At 37.2% G+C, this 9413-nt stretch overlaps 1 protein-coding gene across 1 annotated transcript in view; it reads right to left on the bottom strand.

Moving 5' to 3' along the window:
* LIMCH1 (LIM and calponin homology domains 1) overlaps positions 1-9413 on the bottom strand; it is a 110540-nt gene that overhangs the window by 91185 nt on the left and 9942 nt on the right. Inside the window, exon 2 of the mRNA XM_031055289.1 lies at positions 8070-8139. The gene's annotated coding sequence lies outside the window, so the exon portion shown is untranslated. The remainder of the gene's footprint in view (positions 1-8069; positions 8140-9413) is intronic.

Below are 9413 nucleotides of genomic sequence, written 5' to 3'. Positions count from 1 at the left end.
TGAAAGCAGCCATAACCTCAGGTCTAGTTTTCCTTGCTAAGGACAAAAGCTGATACTTATTTAGCTTCAAGACATGGACAGTTGTAGCCCTGCATATTTTATGTGTGTTGGCCTAAACACTTTCAGTACACCAGCTCAGTGCTTCTCTTTATATCCTCATTGCAAACTAATAAATATTGCAATAGAAGTCACACAAAAATTGCAGGTGCCTGGATAAAACTGCAACAGTGCCACATTTCCCACAGGACACAGGTGACACATTCACAGACTCAGGGCATCCAACTCCTTCATTGAAAACTCCTGAAGATGGTACATGTCTCCAGAGCATGTGGTATTTGCCCAACTACGAAGAGAAGTCATAAGCTTCAACAGTGGGATTTGTTTTGAAGAATATAAATCATTGCTCAGGAGGTTCTTTGTTTCCAAGACAGCAGCTCAAGGAAGGCACTGATCCTTCACTTCATTAAGTGGAAATTTAAGCTACATGGCAAATGGGATTGGTTTGTTAAACTATTATATTTTCTGATATTTATAAATAGTTAGAGATTATTCTTCAAAAGCTTGCCATTTCTGAAACACTCACTCACCTCAGTGTCATTAAACCAATATAATGCAAGTCACAGCTGAACTTGCAGAAGGACTCCAGCATCTAAAAGCAAATCTAGCAGTTATTCCAGTAGGCAACCTACATTTTTCATGGCTACAAAATGAGCTCTTCCTGGAAGCCAGCTGCCCTCCCCAAACCAAGAAAGACCCTGTCATTTATAGTAAAGGTTAATGCAATGATAAGGTCAAGTTTACATTTCAGCTGCCTAGCATTATCACTTCATCAGTAGCAATGTTTTTCTGTCTGCTGTTTTCAAATGTTATCCCTGGAATCCTTCAGTTTACTGAACTTCTTATGCAAAAAAAAAAAAAAAAAAAAACCAAAAAAAAACAACCTCAAAAAAAAACCCCACAAAACAATCATTATGATATTTTATAAATAACATTGAGAAGTCACTTGATAGCCCTAAACAGATAGACTCTTTGCTTTGAATCAAGCATGCTTTTTCCTAAAGCATGATAAGGCTGGGCAAGCAAAGGGTGTCTTCATACAGAAAAAAAAAAAACATTCAAAAAAGGACATCCTCTGCAGTGACCATGCTCTCTTGGTTTTATCATAGAAAAGGTTCCCCTTGCCTCCAAATTTGCGTATTAATGTTCTATATTATTCAGTGTGAATAAAGCTAATTATAAACCTACTGATTAAACTCACAGGTGTTGGGAGAACAGTCTAAAATGAGACTGTGAATGACATAGGAATGCTTGTGATATTTTTGTAGCTGTTATTTATTATTTGTATTAACATACTGTCTAGGAGTCCTGGCCATGGAGCAGGACTCATGGGGTGAGGTGTTAGACAAAAACAGACTAACAGATGATCCTTGCCACAAAGAGCTTACAAGTATTATTAGCATTTGGCCAAACCAAGTCCTGACATTCTCAGCAGCAGAGCTCAGCAGGCTGAGGGCACAGCTTAAGCTGACTGTGAAAATGCTGCACCTTTGAATCCTAACCAGTCTAGTTTCAGAAGAGTTCTCAACAACATGACAAAGTTTGCATATGTTCACAGCAGCTATGGATCACATCCTTCACAAGTGTCCTGCAAACATTTACCCATCTTGGCTGGTGCTGTTCTGACCCAACAAGGAAACTGTTCAGAGCACCCTGGGTACTGAGAGACTTCATCTTATAACAAGGGATAAACTCCTGGACACTGGCAGAGAGAGCCAGTATCCTCAGCATGACAAGGAGTGGTCCCAGCCAACAAACAGCTCAGCTTCTTGAGTGCACTGTAAACACTCCATCCAAGGAAGCATCCAGAAGATGGGACTTTAGGCCAGCAGTGAGGTTGGTCTGCCAAAGTCCTGGCTGGGTTCTGGCTGGGGCCAGTGGTGCAGAAAGCACACAAAAACCCCTGAGGGATCAATAATGGGCAATTTGGAAACAAACAAGGTTCTTAATTCCAAGTTTCACCTCCAGCCATCATAAACACAACACTGCAGCTGGTAGCTGAGGAAGGAAGTGATTGCCCATGGATGTTAGGGACAACTCATGAGCCATACAGAGGTGGTGAACATGAACACTACTAGGAGTTGGTTGAAGTCACTTCTCTGAGGGTGTGTGTTACAGCTAAATGCAGCTCAGACCATCACAAACGAATAAATAAATAAGGTGGGGTCATTTACCTCCCTTTGTTTTGTTTGTTCCTTTTTCTATACTACATGCCTTTTATTAAATTTCCTATTATTTCAGCCTCTCTTGCATGCATACATCAGATTATAGTACAACTTGGAAGCCAGGCAACACAGGCTGAACCCAAGTGCAGCAGTGGAATATGTCTCCAGTACATTTGCTGTCAGATCAATCGTTAGTTTCCAGCATCAAATGTTTGAGAGTTTTGGAACCAAACCAAACACACCACAGTAAGCACAGCCATTTTAATCAATAAAATACTAAATGAGATGTCAGCATTGTATTTTCCATTTGTAATATTAGTTTAAATGTCAGGAGAGCAATGCTTCCTGGACAGCATTTGTATGGTTAATTGGAAGCAATAAAAACCTTCAATTCAGTTTAAAAAGAAAAATAGCTGAATTTCCGTATAAACTTTTGGGTTTTATTTGTTTGCTTTTCATTTTTCCCCCAACACTGATTTTTCTGTGCTTCCTGCCAAATTTGAACTGATGGCTGTTTTCCTCTTCTGCAATAAATTAGCTACAGCTTCACTGCAGATTGTTCCACACAGACTTTGTTTACAAACAATGTGGTTAAGAAACACCTGTTAGTTTGCTTTTATATTCTTTGTGTAACTTAGAAATGTTTATGAATACAATGTAGAGCTAAATTAATTTAACAGGAATTTCATAGGGTAATTCTGTCCAGCTCAGATGACACCCAAGGCAAGAAAGTTTAAATGAAAAATTAATTTGAAGGCGGTCTAGAAAGCTAGGGAAGTAAAAAACTCAAACAACATAAAGAATACAAGGACATGCTACTAACCATTATTTTTTTTAAGGATACTCTTGCTTTAGTAAAGAGATTCATTATGTATTACATTATGTGATGAGCCAAAGCACACAGCGCTGCTCTCAGCTACTGGCTAGACCCTAAATATTGCATTCGTCAAACATTCCGATTTCAGAACTGAAAGCAGACACAAGAAGTGTAGAGAAACCGATTACTATTTAGCAAGGAAGATCCACAGAAAACATGGCAGAATGGTTTGTCAGTATTTTGCTATGCTGTTGACACTCTGTTTTACATCAACACTCACAAAAATGCTTTTGGAATGTGAGTGCCAAGAACTTATTGTTTTTAGATAGACAGGAAATTTTGCTTCTGTTTACTTCACATGTACCACAACTTACACAGCAAGACTTTTTTTATGAATACAATTGTGTTGGGAAATGAATATGCTCAGCAGAGAATAGTAGTACAAAGCAAGAAAACAGAAACTATCATATATTATGAATCTATATATTACAATAGGAGCAGACTTTTTCTAGAAAGTACTAGAACTAAAGGGAGAGTGATAAACTTAAAAGAAAAAACCAAGATAATTCTTCAAAAAAATTAGTAACAAGGAGGTATGAATGAAGAGAGTGATAAAAATAATGCATGTTGGTTAAAGTTTTGTGTATTTATCTTTGCTAATTATTTTTAACTGTGTGAGACACACTATAATTTATTTGAGTCTTGTAATTTTATTTTGAGGTTCATACCTACATGAAGAAACAAGATCTCATTTGCTCAATTTAATTAGTAGCTCAAACTCCTGAAAGCTAACATAAGGACAACATTTCCTTGAAGTAACATATAAGATAGAAAACCCCCAAACTTACAATTTGTGCAATATTACAGCATAAGAACAAGCTACCAGCACCAGCAGACAGATAGCTGTTCTTATTAAGGGTAATAGCAAGCTCTCAGAGAACACTTTGCCAAAAGAAACTTCCTGGGAAAATAATGAGGGAAAAAACCCAACCCTGCTTTCAAAGGAACAAGCTTTCTTAAGCAGCACATTCTGTCTCTGTTCATCTTGGTGCAATAACCATGTAACCAGGTGACTTCTGCAAGTCTATTTTTTCCAGTGCTATATCATGCATATGTCACAAAGTCAAGGACCATAAACAAACTGAAAACTGGATGCCACAGTAAACAGATTTTTTATTCAGTAGTGCTGAAACATGAGCCAAGATCCAAGCTAAAGTTCATCTCTCCATCTTTGTCTTCACTACTTCCTCCTATTATATGTGAGAATCGTTCACACAGCCTCTGAAGTAAGTGTCTGAGCTCCTGTGGGGATTGTTCAAGGAACTGAAGTAATGCTATAAACTCCCCTAAATCCTGTCAAACAAAAGATAAGGCAGAAACCTTTTATTTTCTCACAGAGTGACATTATTCAGGGACAGGAAGCAAAAGCTGGAATCTTTTTAAGGGAAAAATAAAGTCAACATACAGTAGTTAGTATCACAGAGCAAACCTTGTCTACGGTGATGCTAGTAGAATAGATAATAAGGTCTAGAGGTACAAAATTACAATTAGTAGAAACCTTAAAAATTAGTTATATTCACCGTGAATGTCATATAAAATGAAAGAAACAACAGCAACTCACTCAAAAAAATTGCTGGTTTTGTAAAACTTATATTCATTGTACTCTAATACACCTTTGCAAGTCTTCTGCAGCTCCAAATGTTTTTTTAATTAATAACTTAGCCAAAACACTTCTCCAGCCTTCTACAAATAAATACATTAAATGATGGTGCTAGAAACCTGACAGTCTTAGAAGATTCTCAGTATCAATTTTTTACATGAGAAAATTTCTTCTGTTACTCCTACATAGGCCTAATATGTTCTTTGAATGCTTTGTGAATTTGCTTTTTGGTGGGAGCATAAGCTTTCAGGATTAATGAATACTGAACAAGAATGATAAAACACTTCATCAGATTTAATACTGCAAGTCTGAATACCAAAGCTGTGGTCCTACATTTTCTTTCATTAAAGCAATGTATCATTTCTGCTGCGATAACAGAAGCAGTCGGCACTTCTGGAGATCAAAGCAAGTTACAAACAAGCCTGCCAAGCTGAACATATGTAATTCTATATGTAATGCTGCATACAATCCACATCCTGACCTAGACTTGCAACTAGACAAAGATCATCTTTGTGTATTTATACAGCCTGTGCTAAGTATGGTGGTGTTCAGATCCTGGAGTTCTTACTTTAACACCACAGCACTATAATGGATAAATTTTACTTAAATGATTGGTGTTCTGGTCTGCAAGATCTGCAAATAAATTATTCCCTCTTAAAATACATGAGCAAGTCACTGGTGAGAATTTCAGCGTAACTGCAGATTCATCTAGTTTTAAATGCCAGGAAAGATTTGAAGAATTCAGTCTGTCAACACTGAACCACTTATACATAATACTTACAGAAGTGTTGTGAGAAGTCACTCAAACATGAAATATAGGCAAAATTTTTACGCCTGATAATACTTCAAAGTGAACACCTCAGTGTGTGTTTGATATGGGCTTCAAGTTTACCATTATTTTCCTTCAATAAAGGACACTTCCTAATTTTTCCTTACCATAACAAAGGAGAAAAATAGACTATCATCTGGAGAATTAAGAGTCAAGTAGACATTGTGTAGAGCTACATAACATATAACTGTTTGTGTCTCTGGAGGTTAAGGATGAAACAAATGGCACTTTGAATACTCCACAATCACTCGTAAGTTTTAGCTCCTACTGTGTATAAAAGAAAATGTACCTATTGTCTCTGCTAGTGAAATAAAAACTTATTCTATCAGATACAGGAAAGAAATGAATTCTGTTATAGTAATTCAGTTACACTTTTTAGGCAGAAGCAGCATCTAGGATTTAAAAGCATGTATCTCATGCAAGGAAGAAAAGGTACTGAAGCTTTCACAACATTTCTACTTGTACCTGAGGAAATCACACTCACTGGGGTGAAATAACTGGAAAGAAGTAACTATTTAGTATGTCAAGCCAACCAAAACTAAGATAATAAAGAAAAATTGGCAACTAATAAGGGAATGTCTCACATGTAGGGTCAACTACTAGGAGGTATAACAGCCTCTCGACCATAGTGGCAATATTTTAATTTCTTTTTCAGACACATCGGCATGGTACAGATTAGTGAAAAGAAAAGGATACACCCTGTGCTCAAGCACACCCCTGATAGCTGTATTTTTAAATAGTACACCATAAATAAGCATAACAGACTAGATAGAACACTTGATCTTTTTAATTCACATTAAAAGTCCTTAAAGCAGCCACTTACCACTGCAACTACAAATGGCAACAAAAGTCAGCAGGTATGGAACCAGATGTCTTGGAAAGCAAAGGGAAATTCTGATAGTCTGTTTTGTTTGGAGCAATTTATTCATAGAACAGTATATTAAAACATTCATTGGTAATGTTCAAGAACTCAGAAATAGTGAACTTTTAAAATAGCCTAATTACTTATTAGGAAAAAATACTTAGAAAAGTAGTTACTAAAGGAATCAGAGAACACAGGTATAGACGTAATAAAGTGACTTTACAACACAAAAAAAGGTTTACTGCATCATTAGTAGCCTGAAAACTTCTTTCTTCATAATGTTTTGAAGATACACATCTTGCAAGAAAGCTTTATCTCAAGGAATGAGAAAAATACACACACATAATGACTTTTTTCTATGTCCTTCCTACTATAACCACCTTACCATTGGGATTTTACATATGAATAAGGAAAAAAACCCAACGTAATTCAGTATCATCTTCTTAAAACAGTCATAACAAAAATTGAGTCTTTCCTGAAAGTGAGCCAAGGAAAAGAAAACTGCACTGCTGGTACTTTTTTCAGCTGTTTATATCAAATATTCCTTTCAAATAGGACAGCAAAGGAATAAAACTAGATGGGTTTTGGAGGCAAAAGAAAGGCACTCAAGGAAACTTTAGAGAAAGGGTGGTGGGGATCAAAAATGAGATTCTAAAACCAGGCAGTATTCATGCAGAAATAGCCTTGTCAATCTACATGTTGAAAGACCCAGCCTCAAAGCCTATGCAACAGTATTGTAGAGATGTTGCATTAGAATTTAATTACAATTACATTGTAATTGTAATTTAACAGCAAATGTAACATGGTTTCTGATACACTGAAACTTTTTAATGCTGTTTATACAAAGGAAAATTAACTTCAGCTATTAACAAGTAATATATTCTGAGTCTTGTAGAGGCCACAATGTGAACAGTGCCAGAACACAAAGGAACCACATATACACATGATGACTCTAAACAGAGGATGGACACCTTCCACATGCTCCAGGAACCTTTTTATTCTCAATTGCAGCTGAAGGTAAAATCAATACAGCCATATTTCTATGTGGCTAATCCTTTTAGACCCAACAAGCACCCACTCCCACCTTCTGCCCCACCAGCAAGCCCAGGACTGTGCCACCACTTGAGGTGACCCCCTGAGCACCCAGCGCTCCTGGCAGCCCAAGAGCTCGCAGCATATCCTCTGTGGTCTTCCTTGCTTACAACAGAGTATGGCCAAATTTTGGTCTGCCCTTAAAGTCAACATGAAACAGTTCCCCAGATAGTGCCAGAATGAATGTTATCTGCAGACTGTGGTATTTTGGGGAAAGGGAAAATGAGACAGAATATGCAAGTACAGTTTCTTCCTTTCCAAAAACTATCTTTTTGTGGTGGTGGCTTCCAATGCATGCATTCCAGTTTTTCTAAAGCTAGTGCCACAACTGAGAGGTGATATATAACCAAGAAGATCATCTTCCTCTAAAAATATACCCTGACACTTGAATACTGCCTACTTCTGGAAAAAAAAGACTGAAAGGTCTTAAGGTGACTACACAGAGCATTCCAATTTCAGAGGGACTGTCTGAGTTTACTAGGCTAGAAGAGTTCAAATTACAAAAATAACTGCTATCTGAATCCCATAGTCAATGTCAAGGTGCAAAAAGCAGCACTGAAATATTTTCCTCCATTTGATATACTCACCAAACCTGCAATGGGGGTCGGTAGTCTGTTGATCTTTTTTACCAATCCTGGCTTTATCGCATTCAGCAACCTGTTATGAGAAAAGAGTATTTTATGAGTGGTAAGTCATAAAATCCAAATTATCAAACATTTTTCATCAGTGCATAAGGATTTCAGTGTGACTGGAAAAAAAGGAATCTCCCCTTTCTCCCTTCTGAAAACATTCATGGACACCCAAATTTTATCACTGAAATGAAGAAAGACTAGGATGAATATCCACAGCACAGTAACACAATAGTATTTATTTTAAATTCTAAATTGATCTGGATCACATCAGTGACCCAGACAGATTCTGGGTGAATTTTGACACATCAGCCTGCCTTATCTGTGTACAGGCAGATCATGCTTGGAAAGGCCTGAGAGCAGAAACCTAGAAGGCATCCAGCTATGACAGTTTCTGTACTGCAGGAAAGGAGAAAGGATGCACACTTTATGGGTGGCCTGTCTATTTTTTTTCATTTTAACGTGAAATTAAATGCCATTCTTCCATATATTGTGTTGAATGGAGTGCCCCATAAATCATAAATGAGAGAAGACAAATAAAAAGGGAATTCATAAACCTCCCATCTTATCATGAAAACACCAGTGATACCACAGCTGAACACTGTTCAATGTTCAAAGATTAGCAACTCTCCAAATCCAAGTTCCTCACCGCCCATGAGCATGCTATGAGATGTGCTGACATGACTCATTGTTACAATACTCAAAAAAATGACCAAGCCTCTAAAAGTGGGGAATTTTAATTGTAAAATCCTGTTGCAACAAACACCGTGTCTTCACCACCCTTCCCCCAAGAGAAAACCATAATGCCTTTTATCAAAAAAAAAATTCCACCAGTTCCATCCACTGGGAAGAAAATCATCAATTCAAGATCATGGACTTAAAATTCAAGATCTTTGAAGGGAAAAAATGATGTCTGTTTAAATTTAAAACTCTCTGAAAATTAGAATAGATCTATGGAAGAGAGGAACCTCATTTTGGGCTGACATCTGACATGGTCTCCATTCAAGAGAAGACTCCTCTGGCAGCTTGTTGTGGTAGTAAAATTATTCGTATTTAATATTTGAGAGGTCTTCCTGAAAAGTTTATCCAAATGAGAAGAATATTCCTTTCAACTAAAGTTAACAGTCTGTGATGGTTTCCAGCTCCCTACTTCTGAGTTAGGATAACAGGCAATGTGCCACTGCTCAGAGCTCCACCAAGAGCCATCTCTCCATTGTGACACATTATTTGTTGCTTGATTCCTTAGGACTGTGGCAGTTTGCAAGTTCATGAAGGTGTTCATGCCTCCTGGAGTGAACATTT

Source organism: Geospiza fortis, unplaced genomic scaffold (assembly GCF_000277835.1).
Source record: "Geospiza fortis unplaced genomic scaffold, GeoFor_1.0 scaffold40, whole genome shotgun sequence".
Lineage (NCBI taxonomy): Eukaryota > Metazoa > Chordata > Aves > Passeriformes > Thraupidae > Geospiza > Geospiza fortis.
The sequence above is the reverse complement of the archived record's forward strand: the minus strand, read 5'-3'. Positions and strand labels throughout refer to the sequence as shown.